General features: G+C 42.6%; 1 long non-coding RNA gene across 1 annotated transcript; it reads left to right on the top strand.

Annotated features, from left to right (window-relative positions):
- Positions 1 to 13,848: 13,848 nt before the first annotated feature.
- Positions 13,849 to 14,480, top strand: LOC138579589 (uncharacterized). Its single transcript, XR_011304086.1, has 3 exons — positions 13,849 to 13,960; positions 14,079 to 14,208; positions 14,391 to 14,480. It is a non-coding gene; the product is annotated as an uncharacterized lncRNA (long non-coding RNA).
- The last annotated feature ends 501 nt before the right edge of the window (positions 14,481 to 14,981 follow it).

Below are 14,981 nucleotides of genomic sequence, written 5' to 3' on the forward strand. Positions count from 1 at the left end.
TTTAAAACATGTTCTTCTCCTATTATTTTATTATATTGTCTCTATTGTATTTATCAGGTGGTTCTAATGAGATGCAAGGGCTTCGAACTTGCATAATATGAGCCTCCTGTCTTGTCATAGAATGGATAATCCCCCATACTAAAGTGAGATGGGGGTTTAGATTCTATTAAAGACAAGGAGGCGATTATTATATATGATATGATATATGATATGACAGTTTTGACACGCATGTGTACAGGTGTTTCAAGAAAGAACTTTCTTTTGTTTGTCGTTTTTCCCATCCACCCACCCTTCTTGCTTGTTGTTCTTACAGCTACGAGTGGAAATTCTGATCAGGAGTGTGGCTCACAGTTACAAGTTGTGGAGTGCGTGGTACGAGAGCTTCGCTGGATTTGCCCTCATCGTTTATCATCTGATCTGTGCAGTGGACATCTGGTTCAAGACAGCTACAGAAAGAGGAGTTGGGTTTAGAGTAATGGACTTATATAAGGAAGGGTCCCTGCTCATTGGTCTCCTGCAGGGCATGACCTGTCGTCCATGATGGATTGGGGAGCTCCCTTACATTGACATTGAACGCTATTTAGTTCTGTTCTTTACAACTTTTTTGTTTGTAAAAGTTTTTTTCTTTGGTGCTGTGGTTTCAGAGTAAAGATTGAAATGCATAATAATCGCCTCCTTGTCTTTAATAGAATCTAAACCCCCATCTCACGTTAGTGTGGGGATTAGCCATTGTTATTTCTCGTCCCATAGGCATATTCTGAAAAAGTGTGGTCGGATACTAAATTGGTCAATGCCAAACTTTGATTATGTTTTGAACCATTGACTAATTGCCAAAAACGGCTACTGTCATTCCTTAACCAAAGTCTATCTTTTTTGCAATATTGTGGTGAACTTTGCTGTGTCTACTGAATGTTTTTAAGTACTTTAATTACAATAAAAACTTTAAAGTAGGTGGGGTTGCAATACAAACACCGTGGGGCGGGGTTCTGCATTATCTAGAAGCTTCTCCGGGCTGGAAAAGGAAGCCAGAGTTCACCACACCGCAGTCACTCTGACACGTGATCTTCCCTAGTAATGGCGGTGTTCTGTAATATTTGGTATCCCATACCGATGCGGTATCCCCTGTCTTCGGCTGTCTTCGTAGATCACAGACCAAAGTAGGAGAGTTCCGAGCCTCGGTAAGTTTTGAGCCACGGTATAGGATAGCAAATGTTGCATAACACCCGAGTTCCATACAGCCACGGTGAAACCTACTACTTTCCCCTATCAAAACTCGCTACTTTCCCCTCTCAAATGGAGTGCACGCAATTCCAGGTTGTCTCATCATATCGCATTTTAACACAATAAAAACGGCAGAATCAAGGAGCATCATCAGTCTTTGATACTTGGAGGCGCCATGGAAGTGGCTTTAGAATAAGTTGTCATAAGTAAGCCAAGAGGCAAATAATTTTGTGAGGCAAAATACCTAAAATGCACTGTTCTATATGGAGCAAGTAAGGCTTTTTTAAAAAAAAATAGCATCATATATTAACACATAAGCTTTGAAGTGAATCACTTACAGAGCTGCAGATAAGACAGTCTGATTAAATGATCTGCCCAGGATCACACACTGGTTAAAATAGTGGAACCGGGATGTGGACAATTTAAGCAACTGAGCACATCTTTACAGTCATTATTTCATAAAGCATGCAACATTATGCAAACTTCTCACACCTGATCACTTCCTGCCGTGTACATTTCAAAAGGGACACAAGTCCCTGCTAATAGTCCCCCCTCCCTCCCATCATTGCCTAATGGCTCACATTGAAATGCTCTGTTGACACAAAGCAACTTGAGAGCCCCTCTGCTGCTGCCCTGAGCTCCTTGGGACATTGTCCTGCCAGAGGTTTCGGAAAGGGTAAGGTGTCCTGCTGCCAGGACAATTACTGTGCTGAGCAGGAATTACTCAGCACACATTGTCCTGCCAGCAGGACACCTTTCTCATTGGGTACCCTCATTAAGGTGCCGAACGGGACGGGTGGCCCACTGACGAAAGTCCTGGTCAGGCTCTAAAAAGAGCCTGTGGGGTGGCAGCTTGGCCCCCCCCACTCCCGCGACTCGGTACGCCACTGTTACTTGATGAGTCAGCCGAACTGCTTTGAGTTGAATGAAACTTAGTTGGTTATATGGTTATTTGTAGCTTAAAAAATCATAGCTGCCAACACTTAGTGGGTTATATAATTAGTAGCTTAATAAATCACAGCTGCCAACAGTGATGGAAATGACTACACAAACTATGGCTGGAAATTGAAAAAATACTCCGGAATACTACCTCCTTAGGGAAATTGACCCGATAGATGGGTTCACTGTAGAGGGTGTGGCGTAGCGGTGCAGTCATCATGACAGGCACGTAAAACACATACAAATAATATTTCATTTTACAGGGTTGACATGAAACGCAGATAAATCACACAATAAACCAGACCGGCAATATATATATATTACACATCTCATAGCATAGTGGGAGTATTTGTGGTGTTTCCCTTTTAAGAACATGTATTGTCCCTCTCAGGATGTGTCATGACAGCCTCATACCTGACTGGGAAACGAAGGAGCCTGCGCACGCACGTGCAATACCACGGCGGTAGACTAAATGTAATGGCACTCTGTCTCTGTGTCTCATTGTGTTGGGCCTGCAAGCCTACCCTGTGTGATCACAGGCCTACGGCCCTGCTAGTCTGGGTGCAGTCTGGGTGCCCCCAGACAAGCATGTGTAACCTGGGTGTCTCCAGGCCACTGGCCCTCTGTGTGATCGCAGAGCAGCTGCTTGTCCGGGAGCCCACGGCAGCTGCGGTCTTGTCGTGTGACCACGGTGATCAGGGTAATCCCTGCCACATTAATTGTGTGTCGGTGCCCCGAGCACCCCTTGGGCTGGCCCAGAGTCACAGTGCACAGAAAAAATATGTGTACTCCACTACCCAATTCAAGGGATAGTTCAATCAGTATTTTGTTAAATGTTAATCCTCAAAATTAAGGGGATACCAAATATTACAACCCTATATTAGCTGTAATATTTGGTATCCCCTTCAAAAAAGGATGAGATGGCTTCCAGATGCTGTCACAGTGTAGGCTTATGATGTACTCCCCTCCCCAATGCAAGGGATAGTTCAAGCAGTGCGTTGTTAAATGTTACCCTTGAACATCAAGGGGATACCAAATATTACAACCCTATATTAGCTGCAATATTTGGTATCCCCTTCAAAAAACAGGTGGGATAGCTTCCAGAAGGAGGCATAGTGTAGACAATGTACTCCGCCCTGCAATGCAAGGGATAGTTCAAGCAGCGCTTTGTTAAATGTTACCCCTCAACATCAAGGGGATACCAAATATTACAACGCTATATTATATCAGCTGTAATATTTGGTATCCCCTTCAAAAAAAGGATGGGATGGCTTCCAGAAGCTGACACAGTGAAGTCTTATGATGTACCAGTGTGTTGTTAAATGTTACCCCTCAACATCAAGGGGATACCAAATATTACAACCCTATATTAGCTGTAATATTTGGTATCCCCTTCAGAAAAAGGATGGGATAGCTTCCAGAAGCTGTCATAGTGTAGGTTTATGGTGTACTTCTCTCCCCAATGCAAGGGATAGTTCAAGCAGTGCGTTGTTAAATGTTACCCCTCAAAATCAAGGGGATACCAAATATTACAACCCTATATTAGCTGTAATATTTGGTATCCCCTTCAAAAAAAGGATGAGATGGCTTCCAGAAGCTGTCACAGTGTAGGCTTATGATGTACTCCCCTCCCCAATGCAATGGATATTTCAAGCAGTGCGTTCTTAAATGTTACCCCTCAACATCAAGGGGATACCAAATATTACAACCCTATATTAGCTGTAATATTTGGTATCCCCTTCAGAGAAAGGTTGGGGTAACTTCCAGAAGCTGTCATAGTGTAGGCTTATGGTGTACTTCCCTCCCCAATGCAAGGGATAGTTCAAGCAGTGCGTTGTTAAATGTTACCCCTCAAAATCAAGGGGACACCAAATATTACAACCCTATATTAGCTCTATTATTTGGTATCCCCTTCAGAAAAAGGTTGGGGTAACTTCCAGAAGCTGTCCTGGTGTAGGCTTATGGTGTACTTCCCTCCCCAATGCAAGGGATAGTTCAAGCAGTGCGTTGTTAAATGTTACCCCTCAAAATCAAGGGGATACCAAATATTAAAACCCTATATTAGCTGTAATATTTGGTATCCCCTTCAAAAAAAGGATGAGATGGCTTCCAGAAGCTGTCACAGTGTAGGCTTATGTTGTACTCCCCTCCCCAATGCAAGGGATATTTCAAGCAGTGCGTTGTTAAATGTTACCCCTCAACATCAAGGGCATACCAAATATTACAACCCTATATTAGCTATAATATGTGGTATCCCCTTCAGAGAAAGGTTGGGGTAACTTCCAGAAGCTGTCATAGTGTAGGCTTATGGTGTACTTCCCTCCCCAATGCAAGGGATAGTTCAAGCAGTGCGTTGTTAAATGTTACCCCTCAAAATCAAGGGGATACCAAATATTACAACCCTATATTAGCTGTAATATTTGGTATCCCCTTCAAGAAACAGGTGGGTTAGCTTCCAGAAGGAGGCATAGTGTAGTCAAACAATGTACTCCCCCCTGCAATGCAAGGGATAGTTCAAGCAGCGCTTTGTTAAATGTTACCCCTCAAAATCAAGGGGATACAAAATATTACAACCTTATATTAGCTGTAATATTTGGTATCCCCTTCAGAAAAAGGGTGGGATAGCTTCCAGAAGCTGTCATAGTGTAGGTTTATGGTGTACTTCTCTCCCCAATGCAAGGAATATTTCAAGCAGTGAGTTGTTAAATGTTACCCCTCAAAATCAAGGGGATACCAAATATTACAACCCTATATTAGCTGTAATATATGGTATCCACTTCAGAAAAAGGATGGGGTAACTTCCAGAAGCTGTCATAGTGTAGGCTTATGGTGTACTTCCCTCCCCAATGCAAGGGATAGTTCAAGCAGTGCGTTGTTAAATGTTACCCCTCAAAATCAAGGGGATACCAAATATTACAACCCTATATTAGCTGTAATATTTGGTATCCCCTTCAAAAAAAGGATGAGATGGCTTCCAAATGCTGTCACAGTGTAGGCTTATGATGTACTCCCCTCCCCAATGCAAGGGATAGTTCAAGCAGTGCGTTGTTAAATGTTACCCTTCAACATCAAGGGGATACCAAATATTACAACCCTATATTAGCTGTAATATTTGGTATCCCCTTCAAAAAACAGGTGGGATAGCTTCCAGAAGGAGGCATAGTGTAGACAATGTACTCCCCCCTGCAATGCAAGGGATAGTTCAAGCAGCGCTTTGTTAAATGTTACCCCTCAACATCAAGGGGATACCAAATATTACAACGCTATATTATATCAGCTGTAATATTTGGTATCCCCTTCAAAAAAAGGATGGGATGGCTTCCAGAAGCTGTCATAGTGTAGGCTTATGATGTACTCCACTCCCCAATGAAAGGGATAGTTCAAGCAGTGTGTTGTTAAATGTTACCCTTCAACATAAAGGGGATACCAAATATTACAACCCTATATTAGCTGTAATATTTGGTATCCCCTTCAAAAAAGGATGAGATGGCTTCCAGAAGCTGTTGCAGTGTAGGCTTATGATGTACTGCCCTCCCCAATGCAAAGGATAGTTTAAGCAGTGCTTTGTTAAATGTTGCCCCTCAACATCAAGGGGATACCAAATATTACAACCCTATATTAGCCATTATATTTGGTATCCCCTTCAAATAAAGAATGGGATGGCTTCCAGAAGCTGTCACAGTGAAGGTTTATGATGTACTCCCCTCCCCAATGCAAGAGATAGTTCAAGCAGTGTGTTGTTAAATGTTACCCCTCAACATCAAGGGGATACCAAATATTACAACCCTATATTAGCTGTAATATTTGGTATCCCCTTCAGAAAAAGGTTGGGGTAACTTCCAGAAGCTGTCCTGGTGTAGGCTTATGGTGTACTTCCCTCCCCAATGCAAGGGATAGTTCAAGCAGTGCGTTGTTAAATGTTACCCCTCAAAATCAAGGGGATACCAAATATTAAAACCCTATATTAGCTGTAATATTTGGTATCCCCTTCAAATAAAGAATGGGATGGCTTCCAGAAGCTGTCACAGTGAAGGTTTATGATGTACTCCCCTCCCCAATGCAAGAGATAGTTCAAGCAGTGTGTTGTTAAATGTTACCCCTCAACATCAAGGGGATACCAAATATTACAACCCTATATTAGCTGTAATATTTGGTATCCCCTTCAGAAAAAGGTTGGGGTAACTTCCAGAAGCTGTCCTGGTGTAGGCTTATGGTGTACTTCCCTCCCCAATGCAAGGGATAGTTCAAGCAGTGCGTTGTTAAATGTTACCCCTCAAAATCAAGGGGATACCAAATATTAAAACCCTATATTAGCTGTAATATTTGGTATCCCCTTCAAAAAAAGGATGAGATGGCTTGCAGAAGCTGTCACAGTGTAGGCTTATGTTGTACTCCCCTCCCCAATGCAAAGGATATTTCAAGCAGTGCGTTGTTAAATGTTACCCCTCAACATCAAGGGCATACCAAATATTACAACCCTATATTAGCTATAATATGTGGTATCCCCTTCAGAGAAAGGTTGGGGTAACTTCCAGAAGCTGTCATAGTGTAGGCTTATGGTGTACTTCCCTCCCCAATGCAAGGGATAGTTCAAGCAGTGCGTTGTTAAATGTTACCCCTCAAAATCAAGGGGATACCAAATATTACAACCCTATATTAGCTGTAATATTTGGTATCCCCTTCAAAAAACAGGTGGGATAGCTTCCAGAAGGAGGCATAGTGTAGACAAACAATGTACTCCCCCCTGCAATGCAAGGGATAGTTCAAGCAGCGCTTTGTTAAATGTTACCCCTCAAAATCAAGGGGATACAAAATATTACAACCCTATATTAGCTGTAATATTTGGTATCCCCTTCAGAAAAAGGGTGGGATAGCTTCCAGAAGCTGTCATAGTGTAGGTTTATGGTGTACTTCTCTCCCCAATGGAAGGAATATTTCAAGCAGTGCGTTGTTAAATGTTACCCCTCAAAATCAAGGGGATACCAAATATTACAACCCTATATTAGCTGTAATATATGGTATCCACTTCAGAAAAAGGATGGGGTAACTTCCAGAAGCTGTCATAGTGTAGGCTTATGGTGTACTTCCCTCCCCAATGCAAGGGATAGTTCAAGCAGTGCATTGTTAAATATTACTCCTCAAAATCAAGGGGATACCAAATATTGCAACCCTATATTAGCTGTAATATTTGGTATCCCCTTCAAAAAAAAAGGTGGGATAGCTTCCAGAAGGAGGCATAGTGTAGTCAAACAATGTACTCCCCCCTGCAATGCAAGGGATAGTTCAAGCAGCGCTTTGTTAAATGTTACCCCTCAAAATCAAGGGGATACAAAATATTACAACCCTATATTAGCTGTAATATTTGGTATCCCCTTCAGACAAAGGATGGGATAGCTTCCAGAAGCTGTCATAGTGTAGGCTTATGATGTACTTCCCTCCCCAATGCAAGGGATAGTTCAAGCAGTGCGTTGTTAAATGTTACCCCTCAAAATCAAGGGGATACCAAATATTACAACCCTATATTAGCTGTAATATTTGGTATCCCCTTCAGAAAAAGGATGGGATAGCTTCCAGAAGCTGTCATAGTGTAGGCTTATGGTGTACTTCCCTCCCCAATGCAAGGGATAGTTCAAGCAGTGCGTTGTTAAATGTTACCCCTCAAAATCAAGGGGATACCAAATATTACAACCCTATATTAGCTGTAATATTTGGTATCCCCTTCATTCAAAAAAAGGATGAGATGGCTTCCAGAAGCTGTCATAGTGTAGGCCTATGGTGTACTTCCCTCCCCAATGCAAGGGATAGTTCAAGCAGTGCGTAGTTAAATGTTACCCCTCAGAATCAAGGGGATACCAAATATTACAACCCTATATTAGCTGTAATATTTGGTATCCCCTTCAAAAAACAGGTGGGATAGCTTCCAGAAGGAGGCATAGTGTAGACAATGTACTCCCCCCTGCAATGCAAGGGATAGTTCAAGCAGGGCTTTGTTAAATGTTACCCCTCAACATCAAGGGGATACCAAATATTACAACGCTATATCAGCTGTAATATTTGGTATCCCCTTCAAAAAAAGGATGGGATGGCTTCCAGAAGCTGACACAGTGAATGAAGGCTTATGATGTACTCCCCTCCCCAATGCAAGGAATAGTTCAAGCAGTGTGTTGTTACATGTTACCCCTCAAAATCAAGGGGATACCAAATATGACAACCCTATATTAGCTATAATATTTGGTATCCCCTTCAGAAAAAGGATGGGATAGCTTCCAGAAGCTGTCATAGTGTAGTCTTATGGTGTTCTTCCCTCCCCAATGCAAGGGATATTTCAAGCAGTGCATTGTTAAATGTTACCCCTCAACATCAAGGGGATACCAAATATTACAACCCTATATTAGCTGTAATATTTGGTATCCCCTTCAGAAAAAGGATGGAATAGCTTCCAGAAGCTGTCATAGTGTAGGCTTATGGTGTACTTCCCTCCCCAATGCAAGGGATAGTTCAAGCAGTGCGTTGTTAAATGTTACCCCTCAAAATGAAGGGGATACCAAATATTACAACACTATTTTAGCTGTAATATTTGGTATCCCCTTCATAAAAAGGATGAGATGGCTTCCAGAAGCTATCACAGTGTAGGCTTATGATGTACTCCCCTCCCCAATCCAAGGGATAGTTCAAGCAGTGCTTTGTTAAATGTTACCCCTCAAAATCAAGGGGATACCAAATATTAATACACTATATTAGCTATAATATTTGGTATCCCCTTCAAAACAAGGATGAGATGGCATCCAGAAGCTGTCCAAGTGCAGGCTTATGATGTACTGCCCTCCCCAATGCAAGGGATAGTTCAAGCAGTGCTTTGTTAAATGTTGCCCCTCAACATCAAGGGGATACCAAATATTACATCCCTATATTAGCCATTATATTTGGTATCCCCTTCAAAGAAAGAAAGGGATGGCTTCCAGAAGCTGTCACAGTGAATGTTTATGATGTACTCCCCTCCCCAATGCAAGGGATAGTTCAAACAGTGCGTTGTTAAATGTTACCCCTCAAAATCAAGGGGATAACCAATATTACAACACTATATTAGCTGTATTATTTGGTATCCCCTTAAAAAAAAGGATGAGATGGCTTCCAGAAGCTGTCACAGTGTAGGTTTATGATGTACTCCCCTCCCCAATGCAAGGGATAGTTCAAGCAGTGCTTTGTTAAATGTTACCCCTCAAAATCAAGGGGATACCAAATATTACAACACTATATTAGCTATAATATTTGGTATCCCCTTCAAAAAAAGGATGAGATGGCATCCAGAAGCTGTCCAAGTGCAGGCTTATGATGTACTGCCCTCCCCAATGCAAGGGATAGTTCAAGCAGTGGTTTGTTAAATGTTGCCCCTCAACATCAAGGGGATACCAAATATTACAAGCCTTTATTAGCCATTATATTTGGTATCCCCTTCAAAGAAAGAAAGGGATGGCTTCCAGAAGCTGTCACAGTGAATGTTTATGATGTACTCCCCTCCCCAATGCAAGAGATAGTTCAAGCAGTGCATTGTTAAATGTTACCCCTCAACATCAAGGGGATACCAAATATTACAACCCTATATTAGCCATTATATTTGGTATCCCCTTCAAAAAAAGGATGGGATGGCTTCCAGAAGCTGTCACATTGAAGGCTTATGATGTGCTCCCCTCCCCAATGCAAGGGATAGTTCAAACAGTGCGTTGTTAAATGTTACCCCTCAAAATCAAGGGGATAACCAATATTACAACACTATATTAGCTGTATTATTTGGTATCCCCTTCAAAAAAAGGATGAGATGGCTTCCAGAAGCTGTCACAGTGTAGGCTTATGATGTACTCCCCTCCCCAATGCAAGGGATAGATCAAGCAGTGCTTTGTTAAATGTTACCCCTCAAAATCAAGGGGATACCAAACATTACAACACTATATTAGCTTTAATATTTGGTATCCCCTTCAAAAAAAAGGATGAGATGGCTTCCAGAAGCTGTCCAAGTGTAGGCTTATGATGTACTACCCTCCCCAATGCAAGGGATAGTTGAAGCAGTGCATTGTTAAAGGTTACCCCTCAACATCAAGGGGATACCAACTATTACAACCCTATATTAGCCATTATATTTGGTATCCCCATCGAAAAAAGGATGGGATGGCTTCCAGAAGCTGTCACAGTGAAGGCTTATGATGTACACCTCTCCCCAATGCAAGGGATAGTTCAAGCAGTGCTTTGTTAAATGTTACCCCTCAAAATCAAGGGGATACCAAATATTACAACACTATATTAGCTGTAATATTTGGTATCCCCTGAATACCAAATATTACAACACTATATTAGCTGTAATATTTGGTATCCCCTTCAAAAAAAGGATGGAATGGCTTCCAGAAGCTGTCACAGTGTAGGCTTATGATGTACTCCAATAGGACTCAATGGGAATGGGGACCAAGGAAGCAACGTCACCGTTAATAACGGTTTTGGTGCTTCCGTGAAACTCTGTTGGCGGGACGGCACCTGCCCGCAGAGTCATACTGTGCCGGTCCGGTAACAACAGTGCCCGTAGGCTTACCGGCACTGCTGTTACCTGGCCAGCACAGTCGTAAGTCAACTTTCTGTGTAGAAATGCTCATTTCTACACATATCTCTCAGGCATATTACCTCCATGTTCCTCTTCCTTGTCCCAGTACCTACTTTTAAGGTATCAGCCTCTTTGACAGAAACCCTTCAGTTGTCGGCATATGAGGAGGGTCACACAGCTTGCAGACTTAATTGCTGCTGTAAACACGCTACTAGTGTAATAAAAATGCTGAAGCCAGGTCTGCAGTCAGCCACTTAATTTATAAGCACTCTGTGTTGATTTCATTGAAGTGCTGTTAAGCACAAGCATTGGCAAAGCCAACAGTTTTGGCTTGTGTATACTATTAGGAACTTGCCGGGCACAGCTTAGATGCCCAGATACTGCCACATTTTGCACCTGCAACTACCAATGGGCAGTTAATACCAATACGACTGTGCCTGACAAGTGCCTTTGCCATGCCTACAAAAAAGCCCAAACTGTTTGCATTGCTAATGCTTGTTGTATCAGTGTGCTCCGTCTTGTCGATGTTCCTGTTGCTGTCTGTCACAAACACACCTTGTACCCACCGACTTTCCTTATGTATTGCTGTTTGTGGTTGTTTTTATTAGTGACTCTTTCATGGAAAATTGTATTTGAAAGGTTGCATTTCTTGATTTATGTAAGGAATCTGTGGCGGTATATGATGAGGATGTATCACTTTGTTGAAATTACTGTTCACGCTCTTTCTTGAAAATAACATTTTGACAAAAAAAGTGTAGAACCTAAGGGGGGGAAGTCTTATGTGGTGTGTTAAAGCCCTTCAATCCGTAGGATGGGTGAAATGCACAAGGGTGCTTCATAAACTCATAGATGTGGCACCAGGGACTGTAAAGCTTCATATCTTGATCGGCTGGAGAACACCTGGACACAGTGGCATACCAAGCGGGGGCTGGGGAGGGCACACTGCCACCCCACAGGCTCTTTTGAGAGCCTGACCGGGACTCGTCAGTGGGACACCTCTCCTGTTCGGCACCTCAATGAAGGTGCCCAAACGGGAAAGGTGTCCCGCTGGCAGGACAATGTGTGCTGAGTAATTCCTGCTCAGCACAGTAATTGTCCTGGCAGCAGGACACCTTACCCTTTCCGAAGCCTCTGCAAGGACAATGTCCCAAGGAGCTCCAGGCAGCAGCAGAGGGGCTCGCAAGTTGCTCTGTGTCAAGAGCATTTCAATGTGAACCATTAGGCACTGATGGAAGGGAGGGTGGACTATTAGCAGGAACATTTGTCCATTTAGAAATGTGCATGGGAGGGAGTGATCAGGTGTGAGATGGTTGCATATTGCTGCAGGCTTTATGAAATAATGAGTATGGCTTTACCCAAGGGGGGTTTGTTAGGCTCACATTAATCTGCATGATGCTATTGTGACTTTGCATGCAGGATAGGGACAATAAAACTAAATCCATCATCTTATTCCTCAACATATTTCTATAATGATGTATAGTTAAAGTTAATAATGAAAGGGTAGTTTCTTATGTAATGTGCTTTGCTTCCAAGGCATTGCTATAAAGTATTATGTAATGTGTGCAGTTGTACTAGGAAAACAACATCATTCCAAATTGAAGGAAAGGAATGGAAGATCAAACATTTCTCAAATTGTAAAACTACAAATGTTGTCTACATCATTGAATGTCCTTGCGGACTCAGATATGTTGGCCAGACCCAGAGGCAAGTCAACAAAAGAATTAGCGAACATCGCTCTAGGATTCGATGTCGAGTCCACACAGCACCACTAGTCTCGCACTTCATGGAGTATCAACATAGTGCGGATGATATATACTGGTGGATTGCAGATACAGTAGTCAACACCACCAATGCATCCAATGCGTTGAACAATAAGGAATCATGGTGGATTTTTAAACTTAAGGCTACCACTAAGGGTCTCAACAAGGCCATGCCAAATACCTTCAGATGACCGGTTAGTCCCTACCCCTTTCACTAAACTCGTGGGGGGACCCACCACTTCTTTTCCTTCACACAAATAGGACAGTCCACTATGTGGCTGTACTCGAACAATATGCCAGGTGTGCTATCAACGCCTGAACGCACAAGTACACATCATGTCCTCGTATTGTTAGGTGCTTTATATTTTCTATAAAGTGGAGCACTAACTAGCAATGTGCTTCCTTATGTACCATTCGTGAAAATGTACACGCAATCATTTCATGCAAAGCAATTAATGTTATGCACAATAAGAGTTTATTTGCTAATGGGTTTCATCCTGTGCCAACCTTGTCTTTCCTGCATATGCCATGGTTCACTCCTATTTGGTATCACTTGTACATATATATATATATATATATACACTGTATCATCATACGCACACCAATTGATGCTGAGCCTATTTACTTTGAGTTTTGAAATGCTTGTGTCACTGTCTATTTTGTAAACAACACGCAGCCTACAGTCATTGCGGCAACAAACTGCCTTACTATTCAATCCATAAGAATCTACCAGTATATGGGGGATGTACATCTGTGCCCTCCGTAATCGCAACCAACATCTTCCCTATTCAATATTCCCATTCACAGCCCACACGATAGAAGCTCTGATTCCACCCCACTCCTTTAACGCCATAAACGCTTCGCATAAACTGTTCGGTTACCATGCCAACCCTTGGACCGGCATGGTTCGCGCATGCGCAGGGGTACAGACACTTCTTACCTGCGCCTGCGCTGAGCGTACTTGCGACACAGCTCTGACTGTCTCTGTTCCGACGCCGGCTCTCGCAGCCGACCTCCACAGCCCAAGAAAGCGATCGACTCACTTTTGGGACACATGGGTAAGAGCGCCCTGCAGGGCTTGCCACGAAGGAGCCGGGGGTTTACCGCCCCCTCCACGGAAGCTACCCGTGTCCTAAGCTCCTGTCTTCTCACGATGGCACGATCCAACCCAACACGGGCGGGCGCGTTCCGGCCCTTGCTTTCAGAAGTCTCATAGCATCAGATTTTTCTGAATCTCTTTAGAGCGTCTTCTTGATAAACTCTACCCTGGTTTCTCATTTCCAGGGTCCTACAGCCACATTAAGGCGCGGCAAAATGCAGACCCCATAATCCTGGGAGCTCCACCAATATGTGGACCACCGCCTGATTGCCTTTTACAAGCATCATTCATAAGGTCCTCGCACAACTGAACACAGCCAAGAATCTCCAAACGGCTGCAAGACTGTGCCAACAGGTACTTGTATGTCAACTGTTTTAGTCAAGCATTCCACTACAAAATAAGTGACTACAATTTATTTACTCATACATATATGCTTTCTGTGTTTTTTTTAATATTTTTCCCAATACCCAAGTGCATCCAGCACACCAGTTACCTAGCGGCAGAAATCCCCTCCTACTGCTTGAAGAGGTCCGCCACTCATTTTTCCCAGTCCCCTGGTACCACCAACTGGAAGAAAACACCACTTTCTGATTACTGTCCAGGTCAGTAACCAAGTGCCAGCAAGCCAGTGGACAATGACATATTGTTCACTCACATGGTCTCAATTAGATTTTATTGCATCCCAGTATAACTAGCATCAGATTTTAACCTCCTATACGAGCTCTACAATATTTTCTGAGCCCATTTCCCTCTTTTTCTTTTCTTTCCTTTGTTTTCCATATAGGGGAGACCAAGTCAAGGCAAATGAAGAAGGCTTTCCGCCGAAACGTCACAGGACTACATCATTTTGAGGGCTTTATTCCCCCATTCCCGCTTCACAACTCAATCTGTTTCTAGTCGTTGACCAACGACTAGGTCCCTTTCCTTTAGGAGCCAGTAACAAATCTACCCACTCTCAGAAAGAAAGAAAGTCTTTTCTCTGACACATGGTCTGGACTCCACACATCCCACATAGGTGTTTGCATTGTGTTTAAATAATACACCATGTTTCTCTGCATCCATTGCACATCTAGGCAAATCATCAACGATTGTGCATTCATTTGCCTTGTTTGTTAATTTCCCTTAAGCATTTGCTATCTTTTCTTTGTTGCATTTGTTTAATAAGATGACTGTAATTTGATCCTCATGTACACCAGAAAACAAATTAGTTTCATGTTAGACTTAAATGCAGGAAAAAATTCCCCCTGCATTCACTGACAATGGCTAAATAAAAAGCTACAGTGCACCTTTGAAGGGCTCCAAAGCTCGTCTTTTTTGTATATGTACGACAGTTAGCTTAATGAAATAGCTTTTGCCATACTAAGCATGCTGAGTA

This window comes from Ambystoma mexicanum, chromosome 3p (assembly GCF_040938575.1).
Source record: "Ambystoma mexicanum isolate Mex_15411 chromosome 3p, UKY_AmexF1_1, whole genome shotgun sequence".
In the NCBI taxonomy this organism is placed as follows: domain Eukaryota; kingdom Metazoa; phylum Chordata; class Amphibia; order Caudata; family Ambystomatidae; genus Ambystoma; species Ambystoma mexicanum.